This window comes from Arvicola amphibius, chromosome 2, assembly GCF_903992535.2.
Source record: "Arvicola amphibius chromosome 2, mArvAmp1.2, whole genome shotgun sequence".
NCBI lineage: Eukaryota > Metazoa > Chordata > Mammalia > Rodentia > Cricetidae > Arvicola > Arvicola amphibius.
In genome coordinates, this window is record NC_052048.2 from 70147203 (window position 1) to 70163508 (window position 16306).

Here is a 16306-nt window from a genome sequence, read left to right on the forward strand (position 1 = left end):
CAACTGATCACGGTGGTTCAATGTGCATTAAAGGCCTGCTTCATGATGAAGAGTGCTGTGCTCTTTTTCTGCCCGCATGCTGCTTCTGGCAGTGTAGCTGGGAGTGTGGAGTGGCCAGGGACTGGCTCCTGCCAACTCTCAAAGTCACAGATGAAAGTCATATTGGCAGTACAAAAGGGAAAAAAGGGCTTAAACTTGACATATATTATTTATAAGTACTTTTTTATCTGCTGTTACAGTTCTGTTGAAACTGAACTGACTAAACACCCTTGCACACTTGTGGTTCCAAACTTCGTTAATACACTCTTTGTTTCTTTCAATTGCCAAATACTCACTAAGTGTTCATTTGTCTACAGATGATCCTTCTTTCCTTTTTACTGAATCTTTCAGAACCATTAAGCTACAAGCCTATAAAGACAGTAACTGGAATTTCATCTTGAATGTGCTAGACGTAATAAGTGTTTGCCACATAGTTGATGTCCAATACATGCTCATGGGATGGCCATCAGGATAAATGAAATAATACATCCCTTCTCATATTTTACACTTATCACATATTTATAGATATGATTATATTCTCAAGTCTGCAAACCAAGACAATAGAAGATCCAGCCTCCAAGACTATAAATTTCCTTCCACTTATGGCTATATGTCACCTTGTTAGAAACTTTTTTTCTTCCAAGTTTCCTTTTAACTTCACTTATTTTAAAAATGTACTCTTGGGAGCCGGGCGGTGGTGGCGCACGCCTTTAATCCCAGCACTCGGGAGGCAGAGGCAGGCGGATCTCTGTGAGTTCGAGGCCAGCCTGGTCTACAAGAGCTAGTTCCAGGACAGGCTCTAAAAAAGCTGCAGAGAAACCCTGTCTCGAAAAACCAAAAAAAGAAAAAAGAAAAAAAATGTATTCTTGGTTTAGAAGGCGGAAAAGTTGTTTGAGATTCATCATGACCACAGAGATGAACTATTGATCATGGAAATGATACAAGTATTAATTTGCACTTTGGTTATTTGTGGCTTTGGATTGAGGACTTTGCATTATCTCAACTTCATCTTCATTACCAATTGGTGGAGCCTCCTGCTCTATCTATATACTTTTGATAGCCATGTCTTATTATGGTTGACATCCCAATGTGAGTGTAGATGCTGTATATATCTCTATATATGAAGTAGAATGTTGATGACAGCCACCTCATGTCACATCTGTAAAGAGAACCTAACTATAATCATCTGGAAGAGACAACCTTCTCAATGATTAATGGAGAATCAGTGGCAGTCACATAGTAAAGCAGAGACTATGGCAGTGCAATCTTAGAAGAAACCAGTAAATACAATCCTTTTTTCCATGTCATGTTTTACATATACAGCTTAACCAAGCTGGAATTTTATTTTTATTGTTGTTGTGTGAAGTACAGTATGAATGTGGAGGTCAGAAGACAACTCTTGAGGACTGTTTATTTCCTTCCACCATGTGGGGCCTGGGATCCAATTCAAGATGGCAGGCTGAAATGGCAAGCACTTTGTGTAGAAGGAGTGGCGGGCTGTGTCCCGCCCCCCGGCTAGCTTTACCCAAAATAATTACATGGAAACTGTATTCTTTTAAACACTGCCTGGCGCATTAGTTTCAGCCTCTTATTATCTAATTCTCACATCTTCCTTTAACCCATATTTAGTAATCCGAGTAGCACCACGAGGTGGTCACTTACCAGGGGGAGATCTTAACCTGCGTCCATCTCAGAGAGAAGAGGCATGGCGACTCACTATGGCAACTGCCTGAAGCGTCTCCCCAACTCTGCTTCCTTTCTCCCACAATTCTGTTCTGTCTACTCCGCCTAACTAATTTTCTGTCTCTTAAAGGGCCAAGGCAGTTTCTTTATTAATAATGAAAGTAACACATAGACACTCCTCCATCAACTTTGTCCCACCATGGAGCCATCATGTTGACCTTTGATCTGAAATGTTTGTTAGTGGTAACTGTGAAATCAATTACTTGGCTCTTGTTTTGTTTTATTTCTAATTTTGACATGTGAAATGGAAGGTAGAATTTTCTATCCTTAACCAACTATCTCATTTTTCGAATTGTTCCTGTTTTATTTTCCTTGCCAAACACAACAACATTAAGAAAAGTTAAGTTCACATGTTTTTTTTTTCCTGTATAGCAATTTCAAGCCCAGTCTATGTAGCTGAAATTTGTATAATGTGAATTATGTAATGTGCTGTGGAATATTTTCCATTTACTTTTATATATATATTTCAGCACACAGGAGATCAGAGACAGAAGTGCTATTTATTTTTACCAATGACAACACTGATGCCATAGGAACTGAGATTTACATTCACATAAGCATCATACCGAAGCATCTAAGATGATCTAAAATGTCTTCAATTATGAGAACTGACTTGATGAAAGTCAGCTGTGAATTCATAAAAAGTACATGAAATATTTCCAATAGTATAATAAACTTTAGCCCAGGACAAGTTCAGTGGAAATAAGCATGAAATTAAAGCCAAGTTCAGAGACCCAGCTTCTGGTTTAGACTCCACCCCTAGTTAGCCTAGTAAAGCTGAAATTGTCATGTAAATTTGAGGAGTTAGACTCCATCAATACACTCAGCATCTTTCAGATGCTGAAGTTGCTTAGAGGGATTTACAACTATCCTGTTTCCAGGACATGCCAGGAAAAAGCTTTGTTCCATCCAGAGCCAACAAGGAATGCCTTTCACAGCATGTTGAAAAGGCTTAAAGGCATGTAAAAACAAACCAACCATCTTGGCCTGAATGTTGCCTCAGAAGACTTTGAAACCTAGGGGAGCTGTTTATTCTTTCTTTCTTTCTTTCTTTCTCTTTCTTTCTCTTTCTTTCTTTCTTTTTTGTTGTTTCTGGCTTTTTTTCTAACACAAAGCTCATTAGTTCCTGGAAAATGCCCCATCAGTATTTATTTCCCTTCTCATGGCAAGACATTAAACATTTCCTCATGAGAACTATTCTAATATGAAGATATTATAATTGCATATGCCCTCTAAGAGAGCGTATAACTACCAAATAGGAGAAAGATAAAAGAAAACAAAGAACAATAATGAAAAGCTAGCATCTTAGATTTCTAATTGAAATGTTTCCTGTGACTATGAAGGCTTTTCTGTGCTAAACGTAATGGCTAGCTTTAACCTCTGCTTCTAGTTCGGCTGTGGAACACTGACAAGTACTTTGCCACACAGAGCCATCCTGCAGACAGACCTTTGAGCTGGAATTTTATAACACCATTAGTGGTGATCCTGAGAGCAACTACTTGGATCTTGTTTCATTTTGTATGGTTAAGTTGATTCTATGCCATAGGAACAGAAATAACCATGTATGCTTATGTTCTAGAATGTAGACATAAAGTCCACCTACCCTCTTCTTACTCTGCACTGGCTCAAACTGTATCTTTAACAGCAGGTGCAGTTCAAAGTGCCCCATGCTTTTACATGTTGAGACCATTGATTCTGGAGTATTAAGATCTTAAAAAATACTACCTTCACTTATTGCATTTATGTCTTTGTATGCTTTTGTGAGTGTGCATGTGTGTGTGTGTGTGTGTATGCTTCAGCATGCCTGTGGATGTCAGAGAACAACTTATAAGAGTTTGATTTCGTCTTCTATCATCGAGTTCTTGATATCAAACTCAGGTTCTTAGGCTTGGTAGCATTTCTGATGATCACATTGACATACCTGTATACTCCAGTTGCTAACTATAGTGTGGTTCCTTGTGTTCTTCATCAGATTCAAAGGGTCTGGAAAGCACACTTCATCCAGCAGCTGGGGAACACTGTTGCTAAGGTGCTGACATCTGAATGGGTTTGATTTATGTCATGACTGTGAGAAGAATGGAAATCTAAGACAGAGAATTCTTTATTGACAAGAATATAAATAAGTCAACACTTTTATAGATAGTCTTGCCTTACATATTTCGGGTGTCTAATACTTTGAAGTCAGACAAATGTTAATATTTTGAAGCTTCTAGCTTTGCAAACTAATTTATAGCATATGTCTATGTGTTCTTATGATTTTTTTCTTCTTTTTAAATTCTATTTCTTTACTTTGCTGTTTGTTTTCTAAATAGAAAAAGAGGGGGCTTGGAAGGGGAGGTAGAAAGGTATAGAAAATCTGGAAGAGTGGGGAGAGAGAAAACTGATCAGAATAGATTTAATAAATGAAAACAAAAATTATTTTCAATGAAAAACATAAAATACATTATAGCTTATTTATTATAGGAATGTATTTATTCTACAATCAGTTGTATATACCTGCCACCTATTTTCTTTTTCCTTTATAAAAATATAAGCTGACTAGGGAGAAGTCTTGGATGATACAGTTCTTGCAGTGCAAGCATGAGGACCTGAGTTCAAATCCAAGCACTCGCATACATTGTTGGTTCCTTCAGACTGACCTTGTAACCCTAGTGCTCCATACGCAGACACAGGAGGCTCAGTTGGGCTTGATCACCAGCTACTCTGACACAACTGGTGAGATTCACCTTCCAGGGGAGAACTTATCTCAGAAAATAAGGCAGAAAACAATATCAGAGCATGTGTGGTGCTGACCTCTAGCTTCTACATGCCCCCATTTAAAAACACACACATGCACCACTGATACATACACACTCACCTACTCACAAAGATACTTACCCACACACATATGTATGTATATATAATGAAAAATTGGGCAACTTATTTAATGACCTGCTGAATTCCATTTTTCTCTAAAGATTAGCGCATCACTGTTTAACATCTCCAAGTTTATGGTCTTCTATTGCACTCCAGCCCAAGACGATAATCACCTTTTTATGGAATGTGGCAATGGCTGTATTTAACAGGTCTTTGCAAAAGCCTCGTTTGGGAAGTGTACCACGTTGCAGCTTGATAGTCTCACTGGCTACCACAATATAAAAGTAGCTTTCACCCTCTCCTCCGAACCCTGGAGAAGGCTATAGCCGAAATAATTAAAATCCATATGCTTAATGATCTGTGCTTTCTGCAAGGTGGTGCATTACCATTTGTAACGATGTTTAATAGCTCATAACACTTAATGCACTCAATCATCAGTTACTGACGTTTGTTGTGGTTTTGCATACTGAATGCATCTCCAGAGAGAGAGATAATCTTGAACCATGATTAGCCTTTGTTAAAGAGGGCTGGGTTGACCAAATGTGGACCAGAATGTTGGAGCCCTTCAAGCCAGGCAGGGAAAAGGACTTGCGGCTGAATAGACATTTTCTTAGTGGAGCTATTGTTATTGGTTGCTGATGTTTTGTGCATTGTGGGTTTCACAGCCTGGAGGACAGTGACCAGAGCTTTCCATAAGATTTCTGGCCCCACCAGCCACTAGACATGCGTCAGGTGACTCTCCATTGCACATTCTCAGTCTTTGGACTAAAGCTGAAATTATGGAAGTCTCATCAGGACCAGGATTTTTCCAGATTTACAATCACTTTAAGGACGTTGATGGCAACAAATCTCTGAGAGTTTCTACTTAACTTCTTGTGTTCTCAGAGGGCTACTTGTGAAAAGGAAACCAACATAAGATCTCAGAGCTTGCTTACTACCCTTTTAATAAAGACATCGGGACAGGCAGCTTTCTTACTCTACAATATTGATATAGTCTTTGTTACAGTTTGGCTTAAGGGTGACACGTGCGCGCGTACGCGTTTGTGTGTGTGTGTGTGTGTGTGTGTGTGTGTGTATGCGTGTGTGTGTGTGTAGTAGGTGTGTGTGTGTGTTATTTGTAACCTGTAAAGGAACAAGGAAGATGTCCAATACCCTCTATCACTTTCCAGTGCTTTTTCTTGAGATGGGTGCATCACTGACCTGGGAGCTAGACAGGTAGCCAGCAATCTCCAGCAATCCTCCTGTCTCCACCACTACCCACCCACATGCACACATACTGGTGGTAGCAGGTACAAGCATGACCATACTCAGCTACTGACATGGTTTCTGGTATCTGAATTCTGCTGTTTCCCACCAGATCATCTTCCCAGCCCCTCTCTGATTTTTAAGTTTAACCAAGAAGGCTTTCTTATGAAGACTGTGGGTTGCAGGATGTGACCTGTGCCTGTGCCTCATTAGGTGTTCAGTGTTTGAAATGATCATCGAGGAAGCTGATTTTAATGTAGATTTTGCCTTAGAAAATACTGTCTTTCACCAGTGCCAGTTCTCAGAGGGAAATCTGATTGTGAATTGCTGACCTTTTCCATAATCATGGGCTTGAATCATAATCACCCTGGAGTGAAATGCATATCTTGCTTTTCATATTCTTTGCTGTTTCAAAAAGAATGCTTTAAGATTTCTCTTCTTTTGTAGCAACTTCCTATGTGGGAAGGACAAAGAAGGAAGGAGCCACTGCTTTCCCTAGCACCTGCCTTTCTCAAATATTACAGTCTCATGGCACTTCCTGAGCTTATGTGCTGACTTAAAAATAAATAAAAAATAACAGTGGGAAATCAAATTATACTAGTATGAAGTTCAATAAATTTGAAACATCATTGAACTTTTCCCCTTGCTTCAGTATAACTTCATGACATTCATAGGGGACCTCGGCAAGTTTCTCTCTCCTCTTCCCAACTTTTGCTGAGTAAACATGTAACTTGCTTGGTTTGGTTTGAATTCACTAATGATAACTCAGAGTCACCAATGAAGCATCAGTGTCACATTACAAAAAATAAAATTAAAAACACTTCACCTCGGAGCAATTTAACAAAGAGAATGTCCAGATTTGAATCCTTTACTTCTCTCTCCCTGTGTCTTTTCTTTCCCTGTCTCTGTTTTGTTTGAGACTGAATCTGTGCCTTCCCAGATGCTGTTTTGTGAATCTGTCTGTCCCTGCGTCTGTGTGTCTGTGTCCTCCACAAAGGATTTTTCTCTTCTCTCTGCTTTTTTTGAACATCCCAGAAAGTATCACATGTGAAGAAATGGGGGAACCTCTGTAGCAATCTTTATCAGGGTTCACAAGGAAAGCATCTTTCTTGATTGCATCTGCCCCAACTGACCTGGATAAGAAACAGTACTGCAAGCTCCACTGAAAAGAAATGTCTAAACTCATATCCATGTAACTTCCAGCACTTGTGCTATTTAGTTTATAGGGTTAGTTTCAACTTACTTGCTATTTCCTCGTACTCTCTCATAACATTCAAGCACACATGCCTCAGTCTGGGTTGGGGGCACGGAAGAGGACTTAATTTAAGATTACAGCTATGCATTCGCTGAGATTGTGAAAACTGATTACATGGAAAATCCTAGAGAAGATGAATTGCTAAGTTGTTCTCTTTAAATCAGGTTAAACAAGCAAACTTAGTACATAGTAAAAGGGCAGTCTTCCATAACTTCGAGGTGTGTTGTTAATTCTGGATGTGAGGTCCAGCAAATGCTTCAGTCTCTTGGAATGGAAGAGATATTTTTATAACAAGGTATTACCACACCATCTAAGAAGCCTTATATGTCAGGAGCAGAGGAAGTAATGTGTGGCAATCATGGCTTCTGCACTGGCCAACTTCCAGGCCAGGACAAGGCAGAGGCAGTCCAATACAAGTCCTACTGTGGCAGAAGGAAGTGACATACCTGGGATAATTCTTTTTTTTTTATTAAAAATTTCCATCTCCTCCCCTCCTCCTCCCCCTTCCCTTCCCTCCCCTCCACCCATACCCCTCTCCCTCCCTCTCCAGGCCAAGGAGCCATCAGGGTTCCCTACTCTATGTTAAGTCCAAGGTCCTCCCTACTCCCCCCAGGTCCAGGAAGGTGATCAACCAAGCTGACAAGGCCCACACAGAGCCCATCCACGCCATAGTATCCAAGCCCATCGCCATTGTCCTTGGCTTCTCAGTCATCCTCCACCTTTAGCCACATTCTGAGAGTCCGGTTTGGTCGCATGTTCCATCAGTCCCATTCCAACTGGAGTTGGTGATCTCCTGTTAGTTCTGTCCCACCATCTCCATGGGTGAACGCACCCCTCACGGTCCTGACTTTCTTTCTCATGTTCTCCCTCCTTCTGCTCCTCATCAGGACCTTGGGAGCTCAGTCCGGTGCTCCAATGTGGGGCTCAGTCATTTTCTTCATCCATCACCAGGTGGAGGTTCTGTGGTGAACCCAAAGAAAAACATATAGTATTCCTCCTGGATATTGGAAGTAGACAAGATTGCCGGGCAAAAATTGGGAACTTGGGGGTGGGGTGGGACAGGGCCAAGGGGAGATGGGGAGAGAAAAGCGTGAAGGGGAGAATAGGGAGAGCTCGGGGGAATGGGATGCTTGGGATATAGGAAGGGTGGATATGGGAGCAGGGAAGCATATATATTAATTAAGGGAGCCATCTGAGGGTGGTCAAGAGACTTGACTCTAGAGGGGTTCCCGGGTTTCCAGGGAGATGCCCCCAGCTAGTTCCTTGGGCAGCTGAGGAGAGGGAGCCGGAAAAGGCCAGATCCTATAGCCATATACTGATGAATTTCTTGCATATCACCATAGAACCTCCACCTGGCATAATTCTTTAAAATGATTTTGTTTAGGTCCTTCCTCCTTGTGCTTTCATCTCCTATTCCTTCCATCCTCCATTCTGTTCTTGTCCCTTCTTTTTCTACTATTTCTTCTCTTTCTTCCTCCTTTCTTCTTTTCAGCTTTCCTACACTCTGCAAATAAGAAGGTAGATGGGTCTTCAACTTCTAGTCTCAGGCCACTCAGAACTATGCCAACAGATACTTGTAATGGAGCAAGCAGCTATTAAGGGTTATTTCTAAAGCATTGTTTCTAGAGCTAGCTGGCTTTCAATACTCTGCCACTTACCATGCGGTCGACCCTGGTCAAGTAAGCTTCTCTTTATCTCTTCAGTTGTCTGGGATAAACGATGGCATGAGAGTACTTACCCCATCAGACTCTCTCTAGCAGTCATGCCTTGGTACAGTTAAGTTTTTCTGAATAGGACTTGGGACATCTTGACCTCTTGAAAAAACAAAGAGGGAGGACCACTTATAACCATGTTTTAATACTAAGATTAATGAAAAGAATCCTAAGACTGAAAGCGTCATTAAGTCCATATACACAGAAACTAACGGGATCTGTAAAGCAGAAGAATCATGGGTCTCCTGGCAGCATCGGCCCCCTCCTCATGGATACCTTCTCACAGTGATACCCTTGCCTTTGCTTAACTCAAAGGTCCTCAGCTAAATCGATGACTGTTCAATGGATCTTTTCAAATCCTCAAGCAACTCAGGATGTTTCCTGTGAAATGAGGACTGAGTGCACCGACAACCAAACAGGATGAAGGGCAGGTATCAGGTGTTAAGATCCCACTAGGGAAGCATCACGATTTCTGTATTTTTCTCCATCTTGGTCGTTTACTCATTTCAGTTTGCTTTATCACAACTGAAGGTATTTTCATGCATATTTCCTCTATGCTTCGAAAACGAGCCAGTTGGAGCAGGGTTGGGTCTCTGAGTGCTACAGCCCCGTCAAACATTCAGAAGTACCACCCTCAATTACTGTCTACTCAATTACTATTTTAAACTGCTTAAAAATACATTATATGTGTACATAAATATTAAGTAAATTAAGAAAGAAAAATAACAGTCCAATTTATTTATTGTTTTATGTCAGGGAATATGTCTAAATGATGCTAGATTATTTTTAAAGTAGTAGAAAAAGATGCTCACCATGGTATTTAGGCTGCCAAGGAGGCATTGGTCTGTGTATGCACAATTGGGCATAATCAGGAAGTAATGTGCATGATGAATATGAATGATGAGCCATGGTGATAATGCACAGAATTTTAGAAAACAGTCTTACAAATAGGAAATTTCTATGGCAATATGTAGTTCTAGTAGCTGAAACGGCCGAGGCTTAAGGAAACGACTAGTGAAGGACTTAACTCTGTAATCTTTATTCTGCAAAAACGGTATTGTTTGTTCTTGTCGCATGGCCAAATAGTACCCACTTTTCAATAGTCTTAGAAATTTGTACCTTAAGAAGAATATTTGTAAAACTTGATTCATAGCTTGTTATGAAGAGGGGAAAAATAACTCCCTGAAGGGCTGCACTACCTGCATTCCCAGAGCCTGGAAAGGAGAAGGAAGGATATGGTTTTCAAAAATCCTCCTCTCATGGACAGCACATTCTTTGTCAGTTAGGGATGCAGGAAACAGACGAGAAACAGAGACAGAGCTATAATTATGGAAGATAGAGACACTTGTGACTTTTTCCTCATCTGATTTATGAATTCTGTGTTGGGAAAGGGGGAAAAAGTTTAGTAACGGTCAACGTTTTGTGTAAATAGATCAAACAGTTTAATTGTTGGCAAAAATGTAGATTTAAAGAAGTAAATCTTTAAACCTTTTTAAAAAGATTTAAAGATTTCCAGAAGGCAGTTCATCAAATGTCCTTAAGTTAGAACTATGAATGTTATTTTTGGTTCCATTTAATTGTTCATGGTTTTCCCTCATCATATAGACTGCCTGGTTACTTAGTAATAAAAATAGTGTCACTGCTTATCCCCACATCAGTCAATTGAAGGTCGCTGGAATGTCGTGTTCCCCTTGGCTTCATGGGTCATTGTTTGCTGTTGTTCTGGTTGCTTTGCAGTGCTTACTATGCAGCTTGCATTTTTCTTCATTTTCACAGTTTAGATTTAGGAAGTAAAACCCTTGGGTGCCCCTGCTAAGAGGAAGCAAAGTGGCTCTGAGTTAAGTCCTCAGGGTGGCAGGTTGGCAACCATCTGTGTTGTCCCTCCCATTGCCTTTCACTTTCTGAGTCTCACCTCACCAATTTCCCGAAGTTCAGAGATCAGATACTTAAAATGTGCTTGTCTTATATGCAGACCACTCTCCAAAGGATGAGCCATGTTCTTGGGCCATTTTGGATTGTAATTGACTTCCAATACATTCTCTGCATGGTTACTATGGTTCATTGCTACACATATTAGTTCATATGACATCAAGATTATGCTTGGCTGTACGTACAAAGTCTGATGCCTCCCTCCATGGTAGTCTGAGTACCAAGGCAAACCATGGGGTGTAGCGGGCGTGGTCAGCCAGCAATGGGAAATAACCAAACTAGCCTTATAAGAAATACTCAGCTTTAATAAAAAGGAGAAAATGGGAGAAACTTACAGAGCCAGAGTTCCAGCGAAGAGCAGGGAACCAAGAGAGCAAATCACCAACACATGGATCTTTTAAAGGTATTTTGTGGCCTGGAGGGGTCACGCCCCTCAGACAAGGGATTGGTCAGCTACCCCATCAATGGTGTTAGAAACTGCATTAATAATAATAGTAATCATACTACCAATATTGTTTACCTTTATATTGCTGTGAGAAAAAAAGGGGCGCCAGCAGCAACCTAAGAGAATGAAATTTATTTAGCCTGAGGTTCCAAAGATATATAGTCCATGGTGTCAGGAAAGACGTGGCAGCGGGTGGTAAAGACGAGACTCAGGAGCAGGAAGCTCTTTGGCCACATTGCAACTGCAGTACAGAGACAGTGTGAGCAGGAATGGAGAGCAGGCTATGAAGCCTCAAGGCCTGCCCCCTTGTGACCCACTCCATCCATGGAGGTTGTACCTTCTAGAGGTCCCATAGCCCTCCCAAATAGGACCTTCAGCTGGGCACCAACCATTCAAGCACATGTTTAAGCCCATGGCAGACATGTCTCATTCGAGCCACAGTAGCCCTATTATAGGTAAGAGCTTATTTGGAGTCTTGTGTATATCATCCTCATTAGCCCCACTCTGTGAGAGCGTTAGCACTATTAAACCCTCATCTTACAGTTGAGGGATGTAAACACCATGGTCTCATGAGCACTCAGCTCATATATTTAGCAACATCTAGAGTGAGAACCGGGGTCTTGCTGATTTTAAATTCCTATTTTCTCATTTCAAATCTATTTTTGTTTATGAATTATTATATAGGTTATTAAGTAGATTCTCAAACAGAATATATTTTGCTTGATTCTCCTCCCACCTCATTCCCTTCCTTCCTGACCATCTCCTGTATTTCCTCTTCCTTCCTGACTTCTTTTCTGTTTTTGTGTAGCAAGTGTCCTCAGATCTGGAAAGTCAAGTGTTAATAGAGGTGATTCAAATTCAGAAAGACAAAAGCTTGATGGTTTTCTCTCATATGCAGATTCCACTTTACAATTTATATACAAATGCACAGAGCTGTAAATACAGGGAGGGGGGCGGCTTTTCACCTTTAATCCATGAGTTAAAATATGTGGAGTGTTTAAAATCGATGTTCCTGTGAGAGAACTGCACACGACTAGTTGATTCCAGGCCATCACTCATGCGACTTTTCTTTCCAGCAGGTGATGGGGCTTAAGGAAATCAGAGACTTCACAGGGCAGCACAGCCCCAGTTAGATTTATAATCAAATAACGGAGATTGGATATTTACACACACACACACACACACACACACACACAGGGGGGGGGGCGGTCTACTGTCCTACACACACTGTCATTTCCCAGTTGATTATTTCAGTCCTATAGAAAAGCAGATTCCTGAGAAAATAGCTAATTTTATCGTGATAAACTTGTCTATCATCTTGTAATATAGATTTCTGTTTTGTCCCAGTAATCCTAAAGCTGCAGGGATGTAAGGCACATTAGTGTTATCACTGATTTCACATTAGCTTTCCTTCGGAATCTTTAGCAACGTGTGAGCTCATTTGTATCTGCTCAGAATGGGCTTTTAGTTTCTAATTTAAAGCTAATGGCATTACCTGCTATTTATCTCAGAGAACTCTTAGAACCTAACATGAGATTTACACTTACAAACACATTTTCTCAGGGGAGAGTGTGCTCTCTCTCTTTCTCTCTCTCTCTCTCTCTCTCTCTCTCTCTCTCTCTCTCTCTCTCTCTCTCTCTCTCTCTCTCTCTCTCTCTGTCTCTTTCTCTCCCCCTCACCATCTTCCTTTCTCCTTTTCATCCTTTCTTACTCCATCCTACCTTCCTTCTATCCCTCCTTCCGTCTCTCTGTCCTTCCCTTTTCTTCTTTCTCAGTCTGCTTCTCTTTTGCTTGTCTGTTTTCACACTCCTTCTCTATCTGTATAGATCTCTTTTTATTCCTCTTTTCTCTTTCTTTTCTACTGAGTCTATCAGAGCCTGTAACAGTGACTGAGACTAGGCTTTAGAAGGGTATCATTGTGTAGTTTCCTGGTTCTTCTGTCCCTACAGAAAGACTGGAACAGAGATTCACCGTTAACGCTGAAGAACGGGAAATCTATTAAAATGAGAATGTTTTTCAAGGGGGAGCAGGCCAGAACAGGGATACTTGAACATCTTGAGGACTGGGATGTGCTGAGGGCTTTTATGCTTAGGGCTTTTATGTGACTTCAGCATTAGCTTTCTTAGATCACTGTTATAGCATAGATCTTCTCACCTCATACTCTGTTTTTACATATTAAGTTTTACATAGATCCTCATGGATTATATGCTCCATTAGTATCCTATTAATTTTTATTTATTTAGTGTGCCTGGGATCAGTGCATGTTCATGTGCCACAGCCAACATGAGGGGAACAGAGAACAAATTTAGGAATTGGTTTCTTCCACCATGTGTGATCAAACTCAGCTCATCAGTTTTCATGACAAACACCTGTACTTATTCAACCATCTTGACATCAAAAGTGTTTATTTAGCAGAGCTGGAAATCAAGACCAGGACATTGTGCATACTGGACAAAGAATCATCAGCTAAGCTATGGCCTCAGCCCACTGTCTTAAATCCTATGTGTGTACATTTGTTTAGTATTGTAATGCATCAGAAGTTGCTCTCAGACACTCTGGAATACCGCTCTGCATTTCAGTCGGTCTTTGTGTGGAAATGGAGAAAGTCCCAACTTTAATCTTGGTGATTGTTTTTTGTTGTTGTTGGTTTATGTGTTAGTTCTGAATCCTACCCATGAGGCTTTCCAAAACTTTCTGTCTACCCTGACCTCCTGCTTTACCAGTAGTGGCTGTGTGGGCCTGAGATTGATTGACTAGAACTCTGTCGTGATATCCTGTCACCCTTTGACTTTGATATACTCTTGGTCACCTTATGACCGACATGTGTATGGAGTGGTTTTACATGGTGTTAACCTGATCCACTGTTTGAGTACCTGAAATGGAGAATCTAGTTGGGTAGTCACAGTTTGTTTAACTATATTCCCCCTGCATGTACTGGGGGGGGGGGGGAATATGGACTGAATTGTCACTTTGGGGTCATCTGCTCTGTGACTAACCCTATTGTAGTGGCCACCTCTTATACAATGTAGAGCTCACCCCAGTTTAACCTGTAGAAAGTGGAATCATTCGAGTAACTCCCTAGCTCTCTCTCTCTCTCTCTCTCTCTCTCTCTCTCTCTCTCTCTCTCTCTCTGTGTGTGTGTGTGTGTGTGTGTGAGATAACTCTTACTTTCCTGTGAACAAAAAAGTCTATTCCACAGTAAGTGACTTCCAATTGGTAACTTTGAAAAACGTATTCTGTTTTCTCTATGGTGATCCTCTTTAGATTTGTATTGGTGTATAATATAATGGTCTTTCCAACTACATTGAAATTTGACTTTCTTTTCTCTGATACATATATATTTTGCAATGACATTTTTAGGGTGGCTAAAAAAATTTATCTCTGTATGTGTCAGTGTGTGTGTGTGTGTGTGTGTGTGTGTGTGAGAGAGAGAGAGAGAGAGAGAGAGAGAGAGAGAGAGAGAGAGAGAGAGAAGCGTGGGACATATGTACTGAATAAGCATTTAATAATTGCAGCCTTTGTTAGAAATCTATATTAGACTTATAAGGATTGTGTCTCTTAGCAGTCCACCATTATACTGACACAAAAATGAAATTTTAAGTTTCTCCAAACTTCTTTTCGTATGTTATGGATTGTTTTTTTTTTCTACCTATGCATAAAGTCTAAGCGGGCTATTAGGAAGTTGTACTTTGTATAGGTGATATGAAGTCTTTCAAGAACCCAATAATATAGTACAATTTCCTATATGCCCACATTTCCTGTGTGCCCACACTCAACAGAAAATCAGATTGCTATGAAGGGCGAATGAACTACAATTCCAATTAAGAGAATTGCAGGCTATGTTGACCTGCTTATAAAATGATTGGTTTCTTTCCCCTTGTGTATTAGCACAAATGACAGAGTGCACACACTCAAGCTATCATTGGTTTTCTATAAGTTCATTGGGGGTTGCTTAAGAAAAGAACCATATCACTTCTATTAAATAATTTAATAAACCGTTTCATTACCAGTCAAACAACAGGTTCTATCAACTACACTTCTCTGGTTTATTGAAGGTCTTCTGTATCTAAATGCCTGCTATATAAAGCTCTGTTTATGCTTCCTACCAGCCTTTCTCCTCTACTGGATGCATGTTTATCTTCCGTACAGTATCAGGCTTATCTTCGTTAATCATCGCCCCCTGTTTTCCACCTCTTGCGTCCTTCTTTGTATATGCAACTCCTGCATCTTTATTAGTCATTATCAGTTCCCACTTCCCTTCACAAAATTCACTGGCTGTTATTTCAAAGCCCTCTGACCACACTTCGGCCCTCTCTTTATACGATTCCTTTTCATTCCTGGTCAAGCCTCCTTCCTGCTCTTACTGCAATTGTCCTGTTGCCTCATTTTTCTTTCCTTGTCACCCCCTGCCTGGTTTACTTTATGTCATATGCCTTACATAACTTCCAAAAACAAAGATTCACTTGAGTCCCCTTCTCTCTGACAGGGGTACAATCCGAATCTCACAGCCCTTTCTCGCATGCCCTTCTATGTGGTCACAGTTCCCAACACAGCCTCAGCCTCAGCACCAGTTCTATGCAGTGTCCATATTTGTGCCTGAGGGAGGGCACCACTTGTCACAGCTCATGAGAGAAGGCTTCTCTCCCTCATGCCACTCTTGTACTAAACGAGAAAATCATTAGTTTCTCTCCATCGCCTCCATTTGTTATCATGCGTCTGACACTTCATTACTGGATTCTGGTACTGTTTAAAAGCCAGCTTTCCCCTGAGAGAGTGAGCTCCTTAGGATGGGACAGATATTTCTAGATGTTGTCTAAATTTTAAAACCCATTTCAAAATGTGGCAGGTGTCAACTATAGACAGGTTTTCTAAATGTTCTCCACACTAGAGAGGAAGTTTCAAGAGAGGGTTGGAAGCTTGGATCTTGGGTTTCTTTGTGCTTAAGTTTGTTGTTGTTTTGTTACGCCAGTTAAAAGATTAGTCTTTTGTGGGTATTTTCTTTTTTTTTTTCACTTTTTTTTTTAGATGTTCTTGCTATGCAGGCTTACCTAACCTAGAACTTAATATATTTAAATTAGACTG

The 16306-nt window shown here is 40.6% G+C and overlaps 1 protein-coding gene across 5 annotated transcripts in view; it reads left to right on the forward strand.

The window, feature by feature from the left end:
* Ctnna2 (catenin alpha 2) overlaps positions 1–16306 on the forward strand; it is a 994060-nt gene that overhangs the window by 172089 nt on the left and 805665 nt on the right. The window lies entirely within an intron of this gene.